This window comes from Pollachius pollachius (assembly GCF_949987615.1).
Source record: "Pollachius pollachius genome assembly, chromosome: 5".
Taxonomy (NCBI): domain Eukaryota; kingdom Metazoa; phylum Chordata; class Actinopteri; order Gadiformes; family Gadidae; genus Pollachius; species Pollachius pollachius.
In genome coordinates this window covers 10275558-10287617 of record NC_136938.1, presented here as the reverse complement: position 1 = coordinate 10287617, position 12060 = coordinate 10275558, and positions in this window count along the sequence as shown.

Sequence of the window (12060 nt, the reverse complement as noted above, 5' to 3'; positions counted from 1 at the left end):
GAACGCATCGTGCATGCACCATTCACGTGCCATGAAAGCCTGTCATTCAAAACAGGTATGCTCATTTTGACTTCAAACACACACACACACACACACACACACACACAAACATGCAGACACTCAAACACATGCTTGCCTGGAGACACAACAGACACACCTGCATGCATGGCCACACACACACCCACACACACAAACACACACACACACACACAAACACACACACACACACACACACACACACATATGCATAACACAGACATACTCACACACACTCAGAGGTTGGGAGGCATATTTACGCTCCTGTTTAACACCAGCAGACTTGAGGTAGAGGGTGGGTGGGGTGGATTCAGAGGCAACAGATTCAGAGGCACAGCTGTTTATTGGCCTTTCCATCTTCCTCAAGCCTCCCTCCTCTCCCTCCTCACCGCCATTTTCTCCCTCTTTAGCTGTTTAGCTTTGCTTGTCTTTCATCTCTCCGTTGCTCCTCATGCGCGCTTCCTTTTACCTCTCTTTTTTTCCCTCCGTCATTCCCACTGTCTCTCTCCTTCCTCTCTAGCCTCACAGCTCCACTGAGGAGTGGAAGAAATACCACTCTGTCCCTGCTCTCCATTTCTCCCTTCTCTCCCTCACGGTCCCCCCCCCCCCCCCCGTCCTTGTGGATCCCGACTTAGACTCTCTTTCCCTCTTTTTATTTTTCCATCTCTCAATTTGAATTTCCCATGTCATTCCCAGTTCAAACAGCCCTCCCCCTCTCTCATTCCTCTCTCCCCTTCTCTCCAACTCCCTCTGCAGCACTCACTCTCTCCCTCCTCATCATTCCCTGTTCCCCAACTCTGTCCCTCTCTCTCCTTCCCCCGGTCCGTTCCTCCTCCCTGCCTCCCAGAGCTGGGCTCCCAGGGGTACAGGTGGTGGTGAGGGGGGGAGGATGGGGTAGGGAGGAGGGTGTTGCGGTGCTCTGATTGCTGCGTTGCTTCAGGCGTTCCCTGGGGCGACGGACTGTTCACTGCAACCCCCCTGACGGCATCCCGACCTGGCTGGTAAATAATCCTGTCTGGGAGGAGAGGAGAAGAGAGGAGAGGAAAGGGGGAGGAGAGGAGAAGAGAGGAGGGTAGTAGTGGAAAGGAGAGGAGAGAGGGGAGGGAAGGATAGTAGTAGAGAGGAGAGGGGGGAGATGTGGGGGGGGGATGAGGAGAACACCTGCTGGAAGGGAGGGAGAGTAATTGTGAAAAAAGATGGAGGAATGGAGGGGTGGGTTGGTAGAAACACAACAAGTGAATGATACAGTGTTTGTGTGTGTGTGTGTGTGTGTGTGTGTGTGTGCGCGTGTGTGTGTGTGTGTGTGTGTGTGTGTGTGTGTGTGTGTGTGTGTGTGTGTGTGTGTGTGTGTGTGTGTGTGTGTGTGTGTGTGTGTGTGTGTGTGTGTGTGTGTGTGTGTGTGTGTGTGTGTGTGTGTATGACTGTTTGCATGTATATAGGTTTGTATGTATGTGTGTCACTATAATGCTGTGAGGGTGTGGGCATATATATGCATGTGTGATTCCCCTTGTTGCATTTAAATGGGGAGCATCTCTTACTGTTCTATGCTGGTATTGATGTTGTTTGAACTTTGAAGACCAGCAGGCTGCTATCAGTTCTGCTCTCGTCCCTGTGTTTCTTCACCGTGTATTCCAATGACTGGGGTGGATTTTGATCCGGAGTGAGTGAATTACAATGACCATATCTGCTCCACTAATCAGAGTGAGTAGAAATGGCTTCCCTTGCTCTCACTTTCTCTTCATCTTTCTTCCTATTTCTGTAATGGATCTCCCTTCTCTCTCTTCTTTACTGTCACACACACACACACACACACACACACACACACACACACACACACATGCACCCCCCCCCCCCCCCCCCCCCCCCCCCCCACACACACACACACACACAGACACACACACACACACACACACACAGATACACACAGAGCTAAGTATGCATGCACACAAACACAAACATACAAAGGCACACACACACATACACAAACAGATGAAACCCTTGCTGTTTGGTCATCTCGTCGTGGCGTGCATCCTTGCTCAGGGACGTTGTCCATCCGTCTGTCTTGTGCCACCGTTGAGAACAGAGTGTGATGATTTTCGATTTTTATGTGTTACTACACCTGTTGGGAAACTCAAACGTAAACAAGAATATACCTAAAAACCAGGCCCCGGAGAAAATGTGGACAAAGAATGGCGTTTTTTCTGTTATTTTTAACTATGCCATGTGACTTTATGACTGTGAGCAGTCGTTAATTTTGATCGCCGAAAGAACATTTCCTCTTTATTGTTGTACTTTTGCATACTTGGGATTTAGTGCTGTGGGGGAATAAAAGGGCATGTTGTGCTCTGATAAAACCCCAAAACAATTTTTGTTCATATCAAGGAGGCTGCTGATCAGAAACAAAGTACTCAAATGAGTTGTGTGGCTATTCACAATGCATTCATGATTCCCACATTTGATCTTCTTACAGAAGAGAATCAACATCAGACCTTGATCAGATGTTTATAGAACCTCAGCCTTCTCAGCATTGAGGAATAGGAATGAATAATTAATTAATAAAAGAGAAAATATGCCACTGCAATTTTTTTCCTGTTTACAGGGCATTAGAGACTACAGGGTTTATGGTGCAGCAGTGAGGCACTTTATGAGCCAGCTAGCTGCCTTAAGTGAACACATTCTCGTCTAAGCTTACGGAAACACAATTGGCTAAGGTAAGTGGACCTACACTCAGCTAGGCTCAGTGGTCACACATTTGGCTGAGCTTAGTGGACACACACTCCACCAGGTTAAGTGGACACACACCTGGCTAAGCTTGTGGACCAACACTCGACTAGGCTTAGTGAACACACATTCGGCTAAGCTTATTGGACACACACTCGGCTAGGCTTAATGGACACACACTTGGCTAAGCTTAGCGGACACACACTCGGCCAGGCTTAGTGGACACACACTCAGCTCGGCTTAGTGGAAACGCACTCAGCTCGGCTTAGTGGACACACATTCAGCTAGGCTAGGTTGACACACACCCAGGTACGATTAATGGACACACTCAGTTAGGCTTAGTGGACACACACTCAGCTAGGCTTAGTGGACACACACTCAGCTAAGCTTAGTGGACACACACTCGGCTAGGCTTAGTGGACACAAACTCGGCTAGGCTTAGTGGACACAAACTCGGCTAAGCTTAGTGGACACACACTCAGCTAGGCTCAGTGGTCACACATTTGGCTGAGCTAAGTGGACACACACCTGGCTAAGCTAAGTGGACCCACACTCGACTAGGCTCAGCGAACACACATTTGGCTAAGCTTAGTGGACACACACTCAGCTAGGCTAAGTGGAACCACACTTGATCCTAATCTTCCGCTGTTTCCTGGTCTCTGTCCTCACTATTTAAGTTCCAGCAGGCCAGGGGTAGACAGACACGCGCATGACCACGCATAACGCACTTACGATGGCTTGTATACACACACACACACACACAGTGATCAAACAAAATACTTTACAATTACAGAGACTTAAAATATCAGCTCCTTCTTAATACCCTAAAAAGAGTGAACCTTACCACCTTTTCTATTTAAAACCCATGTAGGAGGGATAGAACCAAACAGAAACGGACGAGGGAGGAGATCTCAACCCTGTGCGTGTTTGTGTATGTGTGTGTCACCTTGTGATTTATCTTTTAGTGTGTCTGTGTGTATGTGTTTGTGTGAATGTGGGTCTTTGTGTGTGTGTGTGTGTGTCTGTGTGTGTGTGTGCGCGTGAGCACGTCTGTTAATGTTTGTGTGTGAATGTGTGTGTTTAAGTATGTGTAAGTGCGTGGTTGTGTCTGCGTGAGTGTGTGTGTGGGGTCTGTAAGTAGGTTCTCTGTTGTGTCTCAGGTGTCATTAAGGAGCTGTGTGAGCAGGCCGGGGGGGAGGGGGTGGGCGCGGCTGGTTGGGCTGTCACACTCTGTGATACCGGACGTGTAATCTGGTGATTGCTACCGGCGATAGACTCAGCACAAACAGCCAATCAGAAGTGACAGCCGGTTCGTAAGAGACGATTCGAACCACAGCTGGTAACACTTTCGGGTAGGAACAGAAGAGGTGAATTGACAAAGAGCTGAGGTAGTAAAAGAGAGACAGACAGAGAGACGCACATATATTAACTTTGAGCCGTGCACCCAGCAGTTCAGAAGTCAGCAAATGCTTTTTATGTCACTTCAAGTAAGCAGCAGAAGCCATGAGGTGTTTTCGATACCCAAAGGAAAGTTGCCCTCACATATTTTTGGGATAGTTAACATAAAATGTTAACATAAAATGTTAACTATCACACACACGCATAGCAACACACACACACAAACACATTGATCTGTTCAGTACTACTCACTACCTTGCTTCACAGAGCGGATTATCTGGATGTGAAGCGTCTTTCTGTGCATTAAGTACCAACGGCGATGCTACTCCACTATAGTCTAGCTTTTATCCAAGAAAATCCCCTCGACAGCCACAACAACAACCAATCGAAGCACGACCACTCGAACAACATAACAACAAATGGAAGGGGTTTGGGGGGGGGGGGGGGGGGGGGTGGTTGATAAGGGACCAAACAACATCCTTAGAATTCATCCGCCTGTGTCACTTAGCAACGACGGTGCTGGGACGACCGCCATGCTCTGCTGCGGCAGTGGCGTAGATTCGATTTGAGACCAATTAAAAGAGAATTGCTCGAAATGAGCGCTGACCCTCACTGAAATGGTTCCCAGTGATTTCATTAGGTAGGTTTTTCTTATACGGGGGCGGGGGATTGCTTGATAGGTGGAGGAGAAAGTCCCTATCTCAAACCCAACCACCAGTGCAGCTGCCTTGCTGCAGGGCTGGGAAATCATGACTGGCGTGGATGCTACATGGGCCGTCGGATGTGGAGTACTGTGTGCAGGTAGGTGTATTTTCACTATGACTGTGACTAGGAGCATGTCTTTGTGTTCTTGGTGATGAAAGCTTTCAAAAGAAAATCCTAAATTCACCTTTTTTCAATTTCCCTTTTCCCTCTCTGAAACCTCTCTTACATTCATCCACATTTGGAACAGTTCATCACATGTGACATGAACAGAAACTAGCAATTTGTTTTAAGTAGGGTGTTTAGAAAATGCATCAACTCACATTTGCATTTTTGTTTCCAGCTGTACAGGCAAACATGCTAGAAAATAAAATGCTACATTGCTATTTTGTATTTATAGCTTTTGTACTAAGCACATGAATTAACATGAAAGTTAGTTTGAGGAATTTGTCACACAGAATCAGACACCAAATGCAGAGGGGCTGCTGTCTTTTGTGGACCACCCTACCGCAAAATATTTTTTGGGGGCCCAAAAAATGGAAAGTTGTAACTGTAATTTGTTGCCTTTTTTCTTATTTAGGTGCACTTCTGGACCTTTTGCAACCATTCCAAGAGAGGTGGAGAACTTCTACAAAAAAAACATTACTCTACCCTGAAGAACTCTACACCATTACTACACCCTGCAGAAAAGCAGCAACATTTATAGAGCTGACACTGAAACATTTGAACCAAAAATGTGAGCTAGCAAGTTAGCCAAGGTCTTTTGCTTAGCAAACTCAATACTTGTGTATATAAGTTAATACAAAATAACGTTTGGTAGCTTTAACACTTTACATGCTTTAACACGTGTAAAGTTTATCTATGACCAACAACTCTGCACTTGAAACCACGGAAGGAAATACCTTGTTTGTTTAAGCTGAAAAATCTGATACCATAAATAGGACTTACAGGCTGGTATCCTGAATCGACATGTTGCAAAGATCCAGCATTGAAGGGAACGGTCAAAATAAATGTTTACCTCTGATTCTTCATCTTGTTTCGATCGGGAAGTCCATACTAAGGATTTGCTTGCCTACTGAACACAGCAGCGTCTTCTCGACATAGCACTACCAAAACCGAACTCCAGTGGCCACAGCTCTAACTAGACAAAACCAAATCCCGGAAGTAGTGCTGACTGCAACCAAGTTGTTTCAGGCAGTTCAGGATGTCTTCTTTGTCGTAGACAGTAACTCCCTTTGGATTGTACTTTGAGCTTTGTAGATATTTTTTGTCAGTTGCTTAAATAATTACTGCCCTTTCCGAGGCTATTTGACATCACGACGAAGGTGCATTGGTGGCAAGGTGTGTGTGGATGTGCGGAGCTCCTTCTGGGCACTAGTTGATTTTGATGTCCGCATCCGAGAGAGTGTTCTCGGACATAGAAGAAGGCCACAGTGTGTGGTGCATTTCATATAAACATACCAAATGACGGTTCTCCCTTAAATTTGGGATTTTGGCCTGGGTCATAACCCAAGCCTTTCATTTCAATTACTGAAGAAGACTTGCATGTTCATTTCAACTTTTTCGCTACCCTGTTTTTAGCTGGATTTGATGTTGGGCTGACATGACCTAAGTTCTTTGTCTTGTAGTTTCTTCAAATTGTTCCTCTCGAGTGGAATATGGAGAAGAGGTCTTGTGAAAGCAAGGCCCATTAAATCCTGTTACGTCAGTTATCCCTACCACCTGATAAATTAAATGCACTTTAGGCACCTGATTTGCGGATTGGATCGGCTAAATTAAGGTTGGTGTATCTCAGAAATTGGCTTAATCATTTATGTTTTATATATAACACATTATTGTACATTTACAACACACAAAACTATATATAAATACTAAAACAAATAATTATCGTTTATAAAAAATATTTGTTTTAGCAAAAATCATAAAACCCTTTCTGCCAGGGTGGGCTGCATCCCAGCACTCTTTTATAGCCAGCCGCCACTGCTATCTTCCAGATAAGAATTTGATTGATAAATCATAAACCAATAATATAGATGTTGCGGTCAATACCTGGATTTGCTCATGAGACAGCGTCCCTGAAAAACGCATAAATGCTAGCTTTAGGGCCCCCTGGTGGCCTTGGGGCCCTCTGCAACCGCAAAATCCGCATACAGGAAGAAGCGGTCGAGATTCAAAGCGTCAATATTTGGATATAGAGACCAGATGTGGCAGCATCCCCGCGGCCTGCCTTACTTCATCCATCTTCATCCTAATTACCATTCCCCTGTCCCCTTCGAAATCCTCAACATGTCCGCCGCTCCATCTCGCCCACGCCTCTCTTCCTGCACCAGCTCTACACATCTCTCTCTCATCCACCGCAAACACACCCAGACACACACACACACACACACACACACACACACACACACACACACACACACACACACACACACACACACACACACACACACACACACACACACACACTCACACACACAAACACACACCACGTCCCCGTTGGTGCCACGTACCCTCACAAAAATACCTTGCAAAATAGCCTCCTAATAAAAACAACCCCCAAAAGTGAATTCTCGACTAAAAAACAACAATGGAAAATAACTGACATTTCAAATTTCTTCATATCTTTAGTTCTTTAGATGTCTTTAACAGTGATTTATTTGAGACCTGTGAAGTTGCCTCCCCATACGTTTGTCGTTGTTTATCTTCGCTCCAGTGACTCCTAATCACGAACAAACCAATTAGATGCCATCTGAACAGACTGTGTTTTGATTGGTCATTAAGTGTCTGAAACCTATATTAGTGACAGTGTCTCAATCACGCACAATGCAATTACAGGAGAGAGAGAGAGAGAGAGAGAGAGAGAGAGAGAGAGAGAGAGAGAGAGACTGAGAGAGAGAGAAGGGAGGGAGAGAGAGAGCGACATGGATGTTGTGAATAAACAAGCCTGTCGACTTTAAAAAGGGGACGATAGCTACAGAGTGATGGATGAATGTGAGCAAGTCTTAATTCAAACGGCTTGCTGTCCTTCTCTCAGTATGCCCAGTTGCGGACTGCTGTCCCCGGGTCAGAGTCCATTCCTTAATTGGAAATACATCTGAGGAAGAACATGGGCATTCTTTCGAATTCTTAGTAATCCAATGCAGTTTTTTCTTTCTGGGCAAAGTATCTAAAAACTTATTTCCCATATGTTATATAATCGTAGACTGATTTATTCATTCATACACTGAAAGTCTGAAAGACAGATTTAGAAGTTAATTCAAGTAAATGACCATAACACTAAGTCTAGGGGCTAAAAGATACGTCACATCAAGGGACTAATTTCCCATCCGGGGTTTCCTTACAAATAAGACAAGACAAGATTAGATGTAACATCTTATCTTGCCGTGTCCCACTTTCCAACAAAGCGGCAAACAAAACAAGGAGCAGGGAAAAAACAGTATCCGTCGTCAGTCCAGCTACGTTAACCTTACAGTTAAGCAGTCTTGTGCCGGTCACGTCGTTGTAGCTGTTGTAGGGTGGGGCCGAGGGGACAGGACAGGCACGGGGGAATTCTCTTAATGCACTTCCAAGGTCGGCCCGGCTCGCCCTCAGTAGCCGCCGCCGCGTCACAACCAGTCCTGACAGACTTTACGGCCAGGTGGGACCACGGGACGACAGCCCCTGTCCCGGGGAGAGCACCGGGACTATTAAAAATGGATGGATCGATAAACAAGACTGCATGTACCTTTGGCTGTTTCCATGCTAATTCAATAAGTGTCGTTGGGGGGCGGAGGGTTGGGGGATGGGGGGGGGATGGATGGAAGGATGGAAGAGGAGAGGAGGACAGAGACAGACAGAGACAGACAGAGGAAGGATATGTGGATGCAGAAGGACTTACGATAGAAAGAGAGAGAGAAAGAGAGAAGTAACAACAGATCCAGTGTGATATGTGGAATAGCATGACATGAACCAGAGCCCTCCTGACACGCAAGTCCAAACCCTGCTTACATAATGTGTCGTTCCTCCACATTTTGTTTGCCTCCGAAACATTTTTGACAGCTTTACTTGCACAGCCTATAATCAAGTTAAACTCAATACAATTGTTATTTCAGTTTAATTAAATTAGGCTATGTTAAGCTCAACTAAAGTTAGATTAGTTACGGTTGATTACGCAACTTGAAATAAGTGTAGCTTGCATGACTGAACACCAACCACGACCAATGCAAACTTAACTACATTCGCCTGTGGCTGACCACAGCTTCCTAAGTGGTGGTCGGATAATTAATTAGTTGATGCTTGTAATTAATTCATTCTCATTCTCACATCTTTACACATTAGAGGTGTTCGTTGTCAATGATGCATGTGAGAAGTCAAAGCATTCATGCATTAAAATATGAAAATTTGATCCCTCATTATTACATGCAAATCTTAATTAGTATATTTTCAAACCTGTTAGTATTCTGGTTCACACATCTGAAAGTTCCCATATTCATAGTAACACGTCATTTATGCACACACGCATGCACAAGCTCAGACAACACTGTACAGGTGGTATTTAAAGTGTTTCAGATGTCCTTGCCAGATGGCACTGGCCCTGTGTGTGTGTGTGTGTGTATGTGTGGCTGTGTGTGACTTGTTATCTGATCACGGTGTATACCTCCATTAATTATACTTAGGCTCATGGGAGAGGGCAAAATGTAGGTAAATACGTGTGGTAAGGACATGTGCTATGCCACCCTTCTACATTTTCCTGGGGTTCATAAACTCAATAATATTCACTTTTTGTTTGTTCAGAAAAGAAAGTCTTAAACGTGTCTCTTGGCTGGTGTTCCATGACAATCGTTTTGGTGAACATGTCAAATTGGTGTTGGCCAACTCCATTAAACATTCTATAGTAAGGTTTTTGTTTGTTTTTGTAGATTTGTCCGACATTGGAGCTCTATGAATGTTCTGTAAAACCTTTATTTTCAATGATTGCACTCATACAGGTGGTGCCACACACTGCTGTCCCAAGGGACTGGTCAGAATCTTGGCCCGCCACGCATTTCCATCCATTACCAATCATTAGTATTGAACACTGAGCAAAGCCTCAAATTCAATCTTCCAACATGTGTTTCTGGCATTCAGAACCTCAAGTTGGATCAGTTTTATTTATTTCTGCTGTATTTTTCTTCGTTAAGAGATAAAGTTACTATTGCATTAGTCAGACATGCATTAGTAAGACATGAGCCAGCAATGGGTTAATCCAACATTTAACTCCAAGTTTAGTCTCTTTTCCAATAGTTGTCCAATATTTGCACTTGGTAAAGCAGACGTTTATGTATCGTGAAGAATATATTCTACTGATTCTAGAATAGCGGACGGTGTAATCATTGTAAAAGGGTCTTTAAGCAATTAAACCAAATGACTGGGTCTTATACAGCAACTATAAATCAAGGCTTGATGACTATTAGCCCTGCAGCAGTTTATTAGCAGCGCACATTAAACAGTAAATAGATCACATACCTCACACTACATTATAATGTATTAACTATATTTCACAGCGGTGGGCTGGCATCAAAAAATACATTTAAATAAAATATAATTTGAAATTATCTAAAAAACGAATGTAAGTACTTACATTATGCATACACTTAACCATGTTAAGAATGATTAGAAAGAGGTCAAGAGTCGTTTTCCATTTTTACCAGTCCATAAATATTCACAGTAGTTTTCATGAATAACTTTCATTAATGTAATCAGTCAATTAAATATCTATTAACATATCAATCAGGAACCAAGTGAGGATATCTTCACAGACCCCAGTTCTTGGATCCTGGTGAATGCATCCTCTCTTTTATTTCTCATGTCATTGTGTCCTCTTGATAATTATTAAGAAATCTAAATTATTTTTAGGTCCTTCTTATCGAACAAGGTTTGTTCATTATTTCTTAATGCACTCTTTTTTTTTTTTACTTTTAACAAAGATTATACAATCAAAACCAGAATGAGTAAAGGTGCGTACACACCAAGAATGAAGGCACAGCGCAAATTCATACCAAGTCAATGCAAAGACGTGAATAGATGCAAATTCTCACAGGAAAACCCGCAGCGCGAATGGCTGAATGGTGTAACACATTGATCATTCTTGCTCCTTTACCAGACTGACAATAAACCATCTGTAAATAGTACCTCCTCTCTGTGCATCTCTGAATCTTAACATGACCTCCTGTTAATATGGTATGAAAGAAGTCTACGATAGTTTCCACCATGTAAGCAAATGTTCACATATAGAAAGTCTATTATATACAGTATATATTTGCATTACACCATCACAGGAGCTCCAACCATTTAATGTCGTAGAGATAGCGGGGATGCATTTCTAAACAGAGATTTAAAGCTTTTTTGTGGTTTAATTGCAGTTAGGCTATTGTTTTTGTTTTTGTTTCTATAGAGAGGAGTGCTGCTGCTCCTCCTGTATCCTGGGCAGGTGTTCACCACTAGACAAACCAGACTCATACTGCTGATCCTGTCTTTAGTTCCATGGGTCGAATCGCTGTAATTCAGAGCGTGAATATCCAATATCTTTGTAAGTTAAAAATGCGAACCCCCAGCTCCCCATCAGCTAGGAGCACTACACGTATAATCAAATTCTGTGGGAAAGACAGGTGTGCACAGTAACGTAATGAAGTTACAACAACGTTCAACATTCTCATGGAGCTATTTTTTGTATGATTGTTTAGACCACGGACAGGGGTTTCCCAAATACCATTATCTACAGCTAGTAAGACTTATTAGAGTTTGTTACGTCACTTCATTAGAATGAAGTAACATAACATGAATACAACTTTAATACATTCGTCCGTGAACATGATTGAGTCACACATGATTTTGCGTCCCGTCAGATCGATTTTCACCAGCAATGGTGGTGAAGACAGCAACTCCCATGTTCCCATGCTACTTCCCAACGTCATCAGAATATGTCTTTAGTAATTGTTTTAAAAGAAAGATCCCTTGCGGCATTCTTTGAACATTCCTGTAAAGATTGCAAACCCACTTATCGTAATCCCCCTCATCAACAAACTGCCATTCGCTACACTATTTTACACTTGGATTAAAAAGTGAAACTCAATTAGAACTGAAGCCTCTAATACATTGGATATTTTTGTGAAAGGAAGGAGAATAAGCCTGTCTTCATAGACTGCTGGAGAAAGAGGGTTAAGCTTCTCAGACACTTTTATATAA